The 14,008-nt window shown below is 36.7% G+C and overlaps 1 long non-coding RNA gene across 1 annotated transcript; it reads left to right on the top strand.

The window, feature by feature from the left end:
* Window positions 1–8,392: 8,392 nt before the first annotated feature.
* LOC115258717 (uncharacterized) lies at window positions 8,393–10,475 on the top strand. The gene is made up of 4 exons (XR_003893779.2): window positions 8,393–8,839; window positions 8,920–8,953; window positions 9,092–9,290; window positions 10,294–10,475. It is a non-coding gene; the product is annotated as an uncharacterized LOC115258717 (long non-coding RNA).
* Window positions 10,476–14,008: the final 3,533 nt, after the last annotated feature.

The raw sequence follows: 14,008 nt of genomic DNA, 5'->3' as shown, positions 1-14,008 counted from the left end.
AACTGGAACGGCTGACAGTATCAACAAACCTTCAACTGTGTGAACGTGAACTTCATCCGTCTGTTTATTTAGGCTAACATGGCGCACCATTTTGACATTTGGAGGTGCTTGCAGTTAAAAAGCATTGCAGTTAAAAAGCATTGCAGTTAAACCGCTTGCACTGACCGAACGTCGACTGTAATAACCTTTCTGAAAGTAACCGTTTCCGAGATATTTGGAATTTAACTTCATGAGTCTCTCAATATGTAAGAAGTTATTCGATGCTCCATCAACAACATTATGTTATTTCCAACACATTTGTATATCCCAAAAACAATCACTCACTTGATTGGATGAACAGTTCGAAAGTTATAGGAAGATTGTGAACTTCATTTTGTAGAAACGATTAAACTTTCTAACGTGAAATGATGATAATGGGTTGTTTTTATCGATAAACTCTAAGTAAGAACAAAGAAATACAACTTTGGAATAAGTGAATTCTCAGTTTGTAAATCAATCATGCGTTTTATTGTTTTAAACAAGCGTCATTTCTACGTGAGCATTCCTATCAACCAGATTCAGATTTCCTTTATAGTGCTTTATTTGACGATAGTGTTCGTCATCGATTCAATACAAATCGATATCCATCGTTATCGAAAATCTCTCACTAATTGACCGGGATGTTTCAGGCAATTTGGCCGATAAAATCCCCAAGACGAAGAGAACAATCCTGTCGATAATACCCAAAGTCATCCTATATAAAACGACGGATGTTGCATGTGCTGCAATTTGCGACCGGACGAACAATATTTCCGTTACATGGAACTACGATTTGTATGCCTTCCAATACTTTTAAGTTGAATTTTATACAAATGACGTATCTTTACAAGCGAAAATATTAGATCGATTATAATATATACCAAAACAGTACTGCTGTTCTAATTTCGCCAAAAAGTATACCAAGTAGTGAATGTTATTGAACATGGAGAAAGCAAAAGTGGAACAAAATAATTATAACATGGAATTTGTTTATTCTACCTATTTTGCTTCGACCTTATGAAGCATCTATTAAGTACGTCACGATAAAATTGGAAACTTTCAACCCTCCCTGCCTCATCCAAAAGTGACGATAAAGTTATTGCATGACCCCTTATGTGATGAATTCCATTTCATTGCTTAAAATAAAAAAAATGTGGAATATAACTAAATTATATCTACAGCTGTTATCATATCTGCATATGATATAATTGTGATAGATTAAAACAAAATCACTAACGACAAATCAAGTCTGTTACACGTCAACGAGCTCAATGTGACGTCATACTACCCCGCTCGTGTGCGTCTGTCAAACAAGGATTTGAATGAGGAAACTGGAAATACGTAGAACCAGAAAAGCTTCTATCACTGCCCTCTTCAAGTGTTGTGATGGCCTCATTGGCAAAGGCGGCAGATTGCTACCGATGGTAGGTGTCTTAGTTCGAATCCCGTTCGGATCCGAAAATTTTATAACGTACTGGAAACTATTTTTTATGTTACCTACTTGTTCTAAAAATAGAATAACACACATAAAAATATTTACCCAAAAATGAGTATAAAAATTTAGTTTTTACCTTAAAACCGCCAAGGAATTATAACACAATTTGTTATAATGTTGCTAAATTCTATCATATTTCATGGAACAAATTTTGTAATATTTTTGTTATGTTCATAACAAAAGTTATTACATTTTTGTTCTTTTCTTGTGGGAACTTTGTTAGAATTTTTGTTATTTTAACTACTAACGGTACATGTTTTATAACAACCCTTGTTATAAAAATTTATTGTAACAAAATAACACAGCTTGTTATCATTTTGTAATGTCCATCTAGTCGGGTAGTGCTACCTCACAGCAGCTTTGGCAAAATAACGGGCTGTTTTAGTGCTATCCCTTCAGGAACGTCGTGACGAAATGTCAAAGAAGCGTAACGCCTCGTCGAGCAAAAAAAAAACAAAAATAGATTGACGTCTGCTTCTCGTTCTCTCAGCCTGCTTCCCTGCTTCATCGTCCTTCCATATTCCAGCCGGTGCTAGGTGGTACTTTTTTGCTGATTTTGTAGTGATGTAGGTTTAAACTTACGATCCGGTGATTGATGAATCATATCTGCTTCTGATTCTGTTGCTCCTGATCCACGATGCTAAAGCTTTTCCGGTGGCGTGCGCTGATTTAATCGCCAATATAAAGAATGATTCGATAACAGCTTCAGATTCAACATCCAAAACTTGTTTTCATTGAGATTCTTTATTATGGTAGAGCATTACGATCCCTTCTTTTAAATATCTGTGGAATATGATTCTTTCTTCCCTCTTTCAAACAATCCTATGATCCACCAAAGCATCCACCTATTCGGCACACATTTTCTGACGAAATGATACATAATTGGTGATTTTTTTATGGACAAGTTCCCAATCCAACCCAGCTTCAGTAATGTTTTCATTGGTGCTTTTCGATGAGTAGGGGAAAATGAAGGAACATATAAGATGCACAAATTTGTAAACAGAAGCATAGGCTTTGTAAGAGAGAGACAATATGTGTTGCCAAATGCGTAACATATCTCCCAACCTTTTTGCTCCTAGCATTTAAAGAGCAGTTGAAAAGCATTCTGATTGCTCCCAAGTGAAAACACTTCAAGCAGTTGAAATGCTAATAAACAGCCAAAAGCTTTTGAACAGCACAGCTTATGCTAACTCAAGGCAGTTATGCATTCGAACCGCTTATGTAGGGCAGCAAGCAGTTTAAATGCATAATACGGGCTGATACACGGCTTATTCAAATGCTTAGTGGTTACCTGGGTAGCCAAAAAGAAAATTCTATCGCGCTTCTCCACTCCACTAGGGAGCAGAAACCTTTAGTCTATTCCACACAGAAATACACTGAACGCGACTCACTCGTCAGCGCCCGCATTTTTTTCTCGACCGGCGAGCCCGAACTAACACTTTTCACTCTTTTGTGTAAATGCAAAAATGAATGAAAATATTTATTATCAACTAAAAGTGTATTGGGAACTAGCGCCGACGGGAAGCGAAAAAGGCGGAACCGACTCGATCCGCGACGCGTCCACCACACACTCCCTGACATATACGATCATCTTATAAAACACAAATTTAGAGGTTAAAACATGTAAAATTACGTCTTTCAAAACACCCCAAAATAAAACGTATTTTTTTCTTAGCGTCTAGCAATCGCTAAAACCAATTTGACTGATAAAACATAGACAAATAAAATATTGTCAAGCATGTATTCCAACACCGGATCTGCTGATCGTGAGCCACATCTCTTAGGGGGCATCCATAATGTACGTCACGCTCATAGGGTGGAGGGGGGTTATGTGTAGTGTGACAAGCAATGTATTAGGTATACGAAAAACCCGTACGAAAGGGGGAGGGTCTAAAATTCCCAAATTTTGCGTAACGTACTTACGCCCCCTTACCACTCGGCTATTTCACCGAGTTAGAAGGTGGTTGATGAACGTGATACTGATTCTACGTTTCTGATGAAATGGATTTGTTGACATCTAACGCAACCAACCAGCACTTAGATGATGCGCGTAAAATTAAGTCCAATTTGTGTTTCAGTCTTGAAAACGTTTACGTTTTTTGGTGATTCCGTTTCGTGCAAATTTCAGAATTTCTAAGTGTGCACACAGTTCAAAATTGATACATTAAGTTCGCTGTAACAAAATGACCTCCATCGCTTTTTACACAATTCTCCATCGAGTTGTGAAATTACAGGTTGTCTGCAGTATGGAGCTTGCTTATAACTTTGCGTGCAAGGGATTCTTCTATGTAAAATCGAATGAAATGAAATGGAAATTTGAACGTTCCAATATTTACGTCACGTGTAGTTTTCAGAATTTCTTTCCGTGCAGTTATCGCACCGACAAATGTCAGAATGGTGCGTTATGTTACCCCAAATGAACAATCACATGAAGTTTACGTTCATTTTGCGTCAGTTGATGGTCTGTTGACCCTGTCAGGCATTGCAGTAATAAGATTTTCGTTCGCTAAGTGAAACGTGGGGGTCTCCAGTTAGCCTAATGGTTATGGCTATGAATCGCCAATCCAGAGCCATAAAGAAGAAGAAGAAGGAGAAGAAGAAGTGAAACGTTAACATATTGCAGTAATCGAACGTCTACTGTGAAAGAACTAATTTATTTTTATTTTTTGTACGTATTTATAAATGCGTAAATACTTGTTTCACAGATTGCGAGGAACCATCAGATTATGTCAATGTGAAAGTTGCTGTAAACTTTTGAAAACACTTTGACATTGTATAATAAATTAATCAAAAAACAGCAGCGAATTCTACGAGAATTTGAAGAATATTTTTTTGTCGTAAGATTTCAGTAAGCTGTGATGCAACATAGAAACATTAATAGGATCCAGCGTGGGATCCTGCTTTTTGAAAGCCATCGTATCTTTCTTAATACAGAAGAATTCTCATATATTTAGTAAGCACTGAAATTCCATTAGAAAATGAAAAGTGATGAAACAATAGTTACATTCTCATATTAATAATTCTAATATTTCTTTCGGATTATATCCAATATCTTGACAAGCAAAATTCAGAAAAGAAAAGCCGGCCCTAAACCCTAAAGTAGAGCACCATTTACTTTAATTTATTCGGATGGATAAGACCAATTTTATTATTCATCAGTTAGTTGGCGATTTTAACGCTAGGTGGCGCTAGTCTTCATGTTTTTTTAAACTTCAAAAACAAAACAGTTAGAAATAGATGATCTTCAGAAAAGTTGTTCGCAACAGCAGGAACAATCTGTTGATTCGCCAATTAGTTGATGATTCCACCGCCAGGTGGTGGTTGTTGTTAAGAAAAGTTTTCAACTCCAAAGCACAGAGCAATCTGATGATTTACTAAATTTGTTGGAATCTAAAACAGATGTAAATATTAAGTGAGACATACCAGCTGGTAACTTGGTCTACTAAAGAAACAGCTAAAGGAATCCTTGAATGAACTCCAGAAAAACCCCTGATGGATTTCCTAGAGGAATTTCTGAGGAAATTCCAGAAAATTTCGTAGAGGAATTCCTGGAGAAATCCCTGAATAATTTGCTAGAGAAATCTATGAGAAACTTCCTCAATAAATCGAAGAACTCCTGGGTAAATCACTGAAGGAGTTCCTGGAGGAGTCCCTCAAGGAACTACAGAAGAATTCACTCAAAGAACTTCAGGAGGAATCCTTCACAAATTCTAGTGGGAATCCCTAAAGGTATTCCTGGAAGAATTTTCGGAGGAATCCATGAAAAAGTTCCTGAAGGTATCCTTGAAAAGTTCATGTAGGAGTTCCTGAAGAAATTCCTGGAGAAATCACTGGATTAGGTTTTAAAAAAAATCCTGGATAAATCCCAAAAGGAATTCCTGGGAAAAAATCCTAAAGGAATTCCAAGAGAAATACTTGTGGGAGTTACTGGAGGAATCTTTGAAGGAATTCCTGAGAAAATTACTCCAGCAGTTTCAGGAGAAATCCCTGAAAAAGTTTCAAAAGAAATCCCCGAAGAATATCTGAAATAATCCCTGAACGTATATTACAACCCCGGAAAAATTTCTCCAGCAACTTTAGGAGAAATCTCTTAAGGAATTCCAGGAAAAATTTTTGAAAGATTGTAAGAAGAAACTTCTGAAGAAATCTCAGAAGGAGCTCCTGAAAGAGCTCCTGCAAAAATCCACGAAGGAGTTCTTGGAGATATCTCTTCAACAAATGCAGGAGAAATCCCTTAACCCTCGAACAGTGGCATCCTCGACATCCCGAGCAGGAGAAAATAGCTGCAGAATACCAAACTAAGGTATGGAAAACCCAATACATACAACCTGAATGAGGTATTAATGAGTCCTGCATAAGAGGTAAAATACCTAAAATAATAACTGATATTCTTCGAAAACCACGTGAATTATGACATCAGGTATTGCAATACCTCAATAATAACCGACGATTTCCCCATACAAATGGTGGTTTTTCCATAATTCCATAATACCTCAAGCAGTCCTCAATACCAAGCCAAGAACTCGTGGAGGTATTTTTTGACGACGACTCAATACCTACACAATACCAAAGCAAGCTATTTTCACTACCGGGATAACCGTCCAATACCTTGTCTTGGTATGATACCTGACTTTGGTATGCTGCAGTTATGTGCCAGTTATTCGTTCCTGCTCGGGATCCTCAGTGACACCACGCTGTGTACTATACCGTATAGTATATACGTGAGTTTGTTTTATAGTACTTGAACTCAGTGCACGTTGCGACCACTCCTGGGTTGAAGAATTTAAGGAAATTTCCTTGGAAAAATTCCTGAAAGATTCCCTGCAAAAATCCTGGGAGAGTTCCTTCAGAAACCATTGAAGGAGCTCATAGAGGAATTCCTGAAGAATTTTTTGAAGAAATCCTTCAAGGAATTCCAGGAAAATGCCACAAAGAGTTCTAGAAGAAATCGCTGAAAGAATTTATGGAAATATCCTTAGAGAAGTCCTTGGAGAAATCTCTAAAGAAATTATTGTAGAAAATACTAGAGAAATTATTAAAAAAAAAACAAATACCTCAAGGAACCCCAAGAGAAACTCTTCTCAACGTATTCCAGGAAAAATCTATGACGGAAATGTTGGAGGAATTCCTGAAGGAACTGCTGGAGGAATAGCTGATGAAGTTCGTAGAGAATCTAAGAGTAATCTCTAAAGAAATTCCTGGAGAAACTTCTGACAAAATCTCGGAAAAATCCCTGCAGAAGATCCCGGAGAAATCCCTAAAAAACGTGTTTCCTGGACGAACAAAAAAAAATCCAGGAGGGATCTCTAAAGAGTCTTCTGCAGGCATCGTTGAATTAACTCCAGAAGAAATGCCAGATGGAATTTCTAAAGGAATGTCTGAAGTAATTCCTGAATGAATCCTAAAAAGTTCCTGGATGATTAGCCCTGAAGATGTTCCTGGAAGAATTCCTCAAGAAATTCCAAAAAATATCCATCAAGGAACTCCGGACGAAACACCTTCAAAAATTCCAAGAGAAGTTCCTAACGGAGAAATCCATGAATTAGTTTTTAGAGGAATCCCGTAATAAATTGCTTGAGAAATCCACGATGGAGTTCCTCGAGAAATTACTGAGTGATTATGAGAACAATCCCTGAAAAAATCATTCAAGTAAAGTCCCCCAAATAATTCCAGAAAAATACCAGAAGAAATACCTACAGGATTCGCTGAAATTATTCCTGAAGGAGTTTATGAAGAAATCTCTCATGAAACAAAAAACAATCCACAAAAATCAATGACAATTCCCGGAAGGAATCCTCTCAGGAGGAATTCCTGAAAGAGTTTTTCTGCAATTCCAGCAAAAGGCCCTCAGAGTTTTCCAGCAAAATCCGTGAAAAAAATCCGAGAGCAATCCCCGAAGAATCCCTGGGATTCCCGAAAAATTTAAAGAAAAATCCCTGGAAAAAATCCTGGGAGAGTTCCTTCAGAAACCATCAAAAGTGTTCCTGGGGGGATCCCAGAAGAAGTTAATGAAGAAATTCTTCAGGGAATTCCAGGAAAAATCCCACAAAGAATTCTAGGAGAAATTCCTTCAGGAATCCCTGGAGAGTTTCTAGAGAAATTCCTGGAAAATCTCTGAAGTAGTTCCTGGAGGAGTTCCTTAAAAAAAAACCATGAATGAGTTCCTGGAATGAATCTGAGTTCCCTGAATTAATTTGGGAAGAAATTTCTGATGGAGTTCATAGAGGTATCTCTTTAGCATATTCAAAAGAAATTCCTCACCGATTGCTTGAGGAATTCCTGGAGAAATTGCTTGAGGAATTCCTAGAAAAAAAAGCCCTGGGTGAATCCCAAAAGGAACTACTGGAGTAAGACCTGATGAAATTACTAGAGTAATTGTTAAAAAAAATCCTGGAGGAACCTTGAAGAACTCTCTGGAGGAATTTCTTAACCCTCGAGCGATCGCGTTGTTGTATTTTGTACAACACGTTGAAAAAATCTCGCTTTTTGTTCTCAGCATTAGCGTGGTGCTAACGGTAGTGGTCAACCGCGCGAGTTACGGAAGGTTAATGAACTCCAGGAGAAACCCTTCACAGAGCTTTTAATGAATCCCTGAAGGAACCTCTGACAAAATTCGTGAAGGAATCTCTGAAGGAACTACAAGAGAATTCCTTGAAGAAGTTAATTCAAACTCTACTGACTGAACTTCTAGAGAAATCCCTGAAGGAATGATTTGAAGATGGGCAGATTTTCTTTTGGAGAAGCACCACTCTGCGGACAAGCGTTGCAATCAGCCAATTTGCTGACGCTTTTATTTATAGAAGACCTTCTACTTATTGTATCGCTTGGGGCTTTTAATCTTCCATATGGGTCCGTAGGGGCCAAAGCTGTAAAGGCGTGGGTATTCAGCATGCCCATGCTGAGGGTGACGGGTTCGATTCCCGGTCGGTTCAGGAACCTTTCATATTGGAAATCGGTTAACCACTCTCCAGAGCGAAAGACACAACATCGAAATATATCCCGTGTGACTCGCGTTTGAGAACCACTGTTGATAGCAAAGCATTTTAACCCACTATCCATTTTGATACACCCCGATCGCGCCGTCGTTTGTTTGAGGTCCCTATTATGTTCGGTAGATGAGTAGTTCGATGCAATGTCATCTTCTGTCCAGTAGTCCGTCCGTCTTTGTCTTTTTTTTTGTCACTGTGTTACTCTTTGCTTTCTGTTCGGTGTCCCAAAATATGTTAAAAGACCGCGAACATCAACGATTCTTTGTCTTAAATCTTAATTTGTTTAAACTCCAAAGTGAACGTCCATACTAATTAAAACTTGTTCAAGCCGAACTGTGTGAGTATTGAACATATCTCATCATAGCATTGCTATTTCTATAGGTATGCTATGATCAAATTACATTTTCATTTTTTCAGATCAGCCTCAAGGTGTTCAATCTCATCCTATTGTGTCAGTATTCAATCATCTTGTGGGTTGATTTCATCGGCTTTTTTCGGTGAATATGACAAGCTGTATTCCCCAAAAAAAAAGCCGATGAAACCAACCCACACAACATAATCAACAACTGTGATGATCCATATAAAACAGTCTTCCATCATCCTACATCAAAACTGATCTTCTGCGACACGATACACAAAACACATCATGGATGACATGAATCCTCGTCAAGTTTTTCGTCGACAACTGCACGCGCATCTGAGCAGCATTCCAGGAGTACGATCGATCCTGCAACTATACGTGTGTTGGTGTACAGGAGTCCCTTTGATGGTTGCTCGGTTACTAGTAGGTGAGTATCTTAAGGAGTTGGACCATTTTGGCAGCGATTATGCTTTGAGCTATTTTAACTATGAGCATTGCCAGCTAAACATGAACTTTTGCTTATGTATGAGCTTCTATCTGAAAATGTTTTTCAAGTTATTTGTTTCGTAATATTACTCACCTATTTTTTTTTTTTTTAAGTGTGAAAAATAATTTACTTCTACCAAAACTCGAAAACAGTTTGTTGGATTGAAATGATGTCTTCGAAGATATTAGAAGAATTTTTAGAAAAAAAAAAAATACACTAAGCTTAATATTCATCAGGATCATAGATTGTTAGTTGTCATATAATTTTCCAAAAACCTTACGATTTTTTATTATTTTTCTGTAGAAAGCTGAGTGTTAGCCTCAAAATTCTCCGGTAGCCCAGGATGGTGCAATGCTTCTAACTATTTTTACCTAAGTTTTATTTTTCATCGATTTTCAAATTAAAAAATCTAAAAAAAAGGAAAAAAATTGATTAAGTTGCTATTGGAGACGGTCTGAAAATTCACATATCTGAAAAACAATCAATCTATTCTTTGTTTTTGAAAACTGTAAAAAAAAATCTCGAATAGCTTTTCACAATGTCTCATATTCATATTTCTTGTTTTAAAAATCAATTTTAAAAAATCAAGAAGAATAGTTAGAAGCGTTTGGCCATCTTGGACTACATTGCAAATTTTGAAGCTGGAAGTCAGTTTTCTACGGAAAAAAAATAATAAAATGGATGGGAAACGTTTTTGGAAAATTGAAATTGAAATTTGATGCAAAAATAAGTGATTCATGAAATCCAGCGTATGAACAAAACCTTATTCCAATTTAAACATATCGAGTCAAAAATGACTCAAAAGCTTGAAATGTCCTAAGTTCAGCCAAATTTCAAACGAACTTGGGCCCGAAAGAGAATCGCTGCCCAAGTGACCCAAATCCATATTCCTGTTAGTTTTGTTCAAAATAGTAAATATCTAATGTAATTTACAACCATCTAGCTCCAGCGATCGACCCGATGGAATATATAGTCGCTGCCAATGTTATTGCCAAGGATATATTCAACGTTGAGAAGTGTGATGTAACAATACAAATACTACAAGACTCATAAAACGCTGGCTTTTGACGTGATGGCTGTATCGTTGAAATATTGTCATAAGGATACTAATGTTTAAAAAAATAAATAAATTTGTACATACTTTTAATAAACGGTTCTCTGGCATTCATTGTTATTTATACATATTTTGAAGTTAGTGATTAGGGTGACCAATAATAGGCCAAATCTAAAATATGTATTATCCCATATCCTTAAATAAATGTTCTATCACAAAATGTTAGCTCACCGATTTTTATTCCATTGATCGAAAGAAAAGGGTTCTAGAAAGGGTCTGAGAATCCAGACCAGCTAAAAATACACTGAGAATAATATTCATTGCGCATCTATGTTAGATGTGACATAGTTTCATTTTTCCAAAAACCGATGGGAAACTCTTTTTTAATATTTTTCTGTTGAAAACTGACTTTTGGCATCAAAGTTTGCCAAGTAGCCTGCGGTGGTCAAATGATTCTAACTTTTTTTTTATTGAATTTGTATTTTTCATTGTTTTTCGAAAAAACGAGCTGCCACTGTTAGAAGCTTCTAGTTGCACTTCAGTTTGGCTGCTGTCGAACTGAGCATATGCAGCTTGAAGAAACACCTGGAAGAACTTCTCTAGAGAAATCTCTGCAAACATCTTACATGTTAGATTGATTTAGCACAATTTTCACCAAGAATTCCTCTAGAGATTCTTTCATGAACGGATTTTTTCTTGACACTTTTTCAGGAGTTTTTCATAAAATTTCTCAAAAGATTCATCTTGAAACTGGTCCACGGGTTTTATCAGGAAATTCTACCGAAATTCCTCCTGGGATTCTTCAAGAGATTCTATTAGAAAACCCTTCACTATCATGCTTGATTTTCAGATATTCCAGAAACATTATCATTTTTTTCAGGAGTTTTTTTTTTCTATTTTTTCGAAAATCCTCCTAGAAATTTTTCCTGTAATTCCTTCAAATGTTTGTTCAAAAGATGAAATTCCAGGAAGAAAAAAAAACACAAAGATTCAGAAATTCATTCAATTTATTTATTCATAGAGATTTTTCGAAAAAACTGTTTCTGAAATTATTGTTTGAATTTCTCCATTGGTGTCTTAATATTACTTCATTTATTCTGGAATTTTCTCAAGCATTTATTTAAAAAAAAATCCCAAGAGATTTTTTCTGGAAGTTCCTCCAGGGATTTCACCGAGCATTGATTTGAATTTATTCAAACCTTCATCAGAGATTCGTTCCGATTTTTTTTTTACAGTTTCTTCCAATAGTTCTTGCAGAAATTACTTAAGCATCTATTCCTTAGCATTTTGCAAGGAGTTTTTAATTTTTTTCATGAACAGTTTCAAACGGTTCTCCAGTTCTTCCTAGAATTACTTTAAAGATTTTTTTCAAAAATGCATTATGCATTATTTCTTCAGTTGTTCAGTTGTCTAACGAACTCCTCAAGGCTGTTTGTTTATTGTTTCTTTAAGATTTCTTTCAAAAATTTCTCCAGGTAATAGTTTATGGATTTTTGTGTACAAATCCCTTTATATAGGGGAACTTACGTATTTTCGGCAGTTTTGTTCTCTTCGTCATGGGGGGTTTTTTGAAACCTGATGAACTTAGAGTTGGCCTCCAGCAGTGGTGGAAAGCATCATGCGCTTGACGTGTTTTTTGCTTCGCATCAAACACAATCTTTGCTCACGCGTTCGCGAACCCAAAAAGAGAGAACGGTTCACGATTTCCCGGATCGACGAACCAACACAAAACAAATGTCGAACGAGCAGAATCGCAGTTGGTTCGCCAGAAGGATCACAATGTAGAACTCTTGGTTTGTTGCCATGTTTTGTACACTTAATGGTAATTAGTTGGGTGTTTTTTTGATAATACTGGTCAGGTACCATTCCAATAAATGATATCGACGAAAAAGTTTACCAACATTTGATTTTTTTTGTTTTTTTTTTATTTTTTTTTATTTATTCAATTAAAATAAAGTTCGTGTTACAATTTTAATCGACTAACCTAAATCTCTACCCATCTTAGTCCTACTTGTCTCATCAGTTGCCATCAACAAATATTTAAAAAGTTTCCAAATTCCGCGTTAAACACATTCCTTTTGTTCCACCTCATCTCTCGTATTTCTTTTTTGAAAATAAACGACGATGGTTCATGAACCCTCAAATTAAATGCAATCGCTTTTGCTGTCAACCATAATGCAGCTTTACGCTGTTTGGATGATAACGGTATACTAAACTGGAGAATATCTTCTATGTCATTCACGTTTACCTTCATATTGTTTCTTATTACATTCGTACACCAGTCCCAGATCATTTTGGCTTTTGGGCACTGTTTTATGCGATGTTCATTGATATCGGAAAGACCGCACTTTTCACATGTTGTGACGTTAATATGACCTATGTTGTATGCTTTAAGTTTCTCTTTATTTGGCACAAGATCATTCACGAAAACAAATAATTTGGCCCGATCATTAAGCGATAAAAAGCTGGAACTAACATTATCCCAAATGTTTTGCCAATCAAGTTGGAATCTTGTTTCGACTAATGGAATCTGCTTATTTTTATCGATGAAGTATTCATACATGAGATGAGTTGTCTGTAAGTTATAGTTATTTTTGATTATTATCCCTTCGCGCAACCATTCTCTAGCATTTCTTGTTAGCTTCCCGCTAATTTTATCATTCTGTAAATAAGATTCTTCCATATTTTGACCATTCCCATCAAAGTTGTAGAAAATATTTTTCAAAAACAACGCTTTGCAATGATTTCATTACAGAAATATCGGCCGCGAACCTCTAAAATAAAAAAGCATCGCGCTTGCAAAAGTTGCGATGCACTCGTTGGCGTTCGTGTCGTACGATCGTGAGCCACAGACGTACGAACACCATCGCACAGCAAAGGTTTGCGATGCGATGGCATTTTTTTGTATTATGTTTCCAGTTCAAAACCGAATTAGCGACATTTTTTCTTTTACTTCCGCTGCTTTTGCCTTGCGTTAAACACAATGTCGGAAGTGGGGCGCTGATTAGTGCACCAGGTGTACAATACAGCGCCCCACTTCCGACATTGTGTTTAACGCAAGGCAAAAGCAGCGGAAGTAAAAGAAAAAATGTCGCTAATTCGGTTTTGAACTGGAAACATAATAGCGCGTAAGCACACGTTCGCGATCAATTTCCACCACTGGCCTCCAGTCCTTCCCAACTAAGCTGAGTTATATGCCCAAATTTCAGGCAATTTGGCACACAAAAACCCAAAATGACGAAGAGAACAAACTTGCCGATAATACCCTTCGTCACCATATAACGGGTTCGAAACGTTCCAGAAATTTTTCGTACAGAAAAATCTCTTGACTACTTTGTACATAGATTATCTTCGTGCCTGTCACACGATATCCCTTTCGTGACGAACCAGCACAATTGTGCTGTTGAGCGGTAACAGTTTTGCATATTTTTTTTCATCTGTTCAGACTTTGTTTTATGTGATGTAAACTATTTCAATAATTCAGCCATTATTTATACTTGTATGTGCGCAAAAAACTTTTGTTTGCATCGCCTGTGAGATTTACCACAACAAGGTAAACAAGAAACCGTAAAGCATGAAAAAGTTTTATCTATCGCATATTTTT

This window comes from Aedes albopictus, chromosome 2 (assembly GCF_035046485.1).
Source record: "Aedes albopictus strain Foshan chromosome 2, AalbF5, whole genome shotgun sequence".
Classification (NCBI taxonomy): Eukaryota; Metazoa; Arthropoda; class Insecta; order Diptera; family Culicidae; genus Aedes; species Aedes albopictus.
Note: the sequence above shows the minus strand (reverse complement) of the source record. Positions and strands in the feature narration are given on the sequence as shown.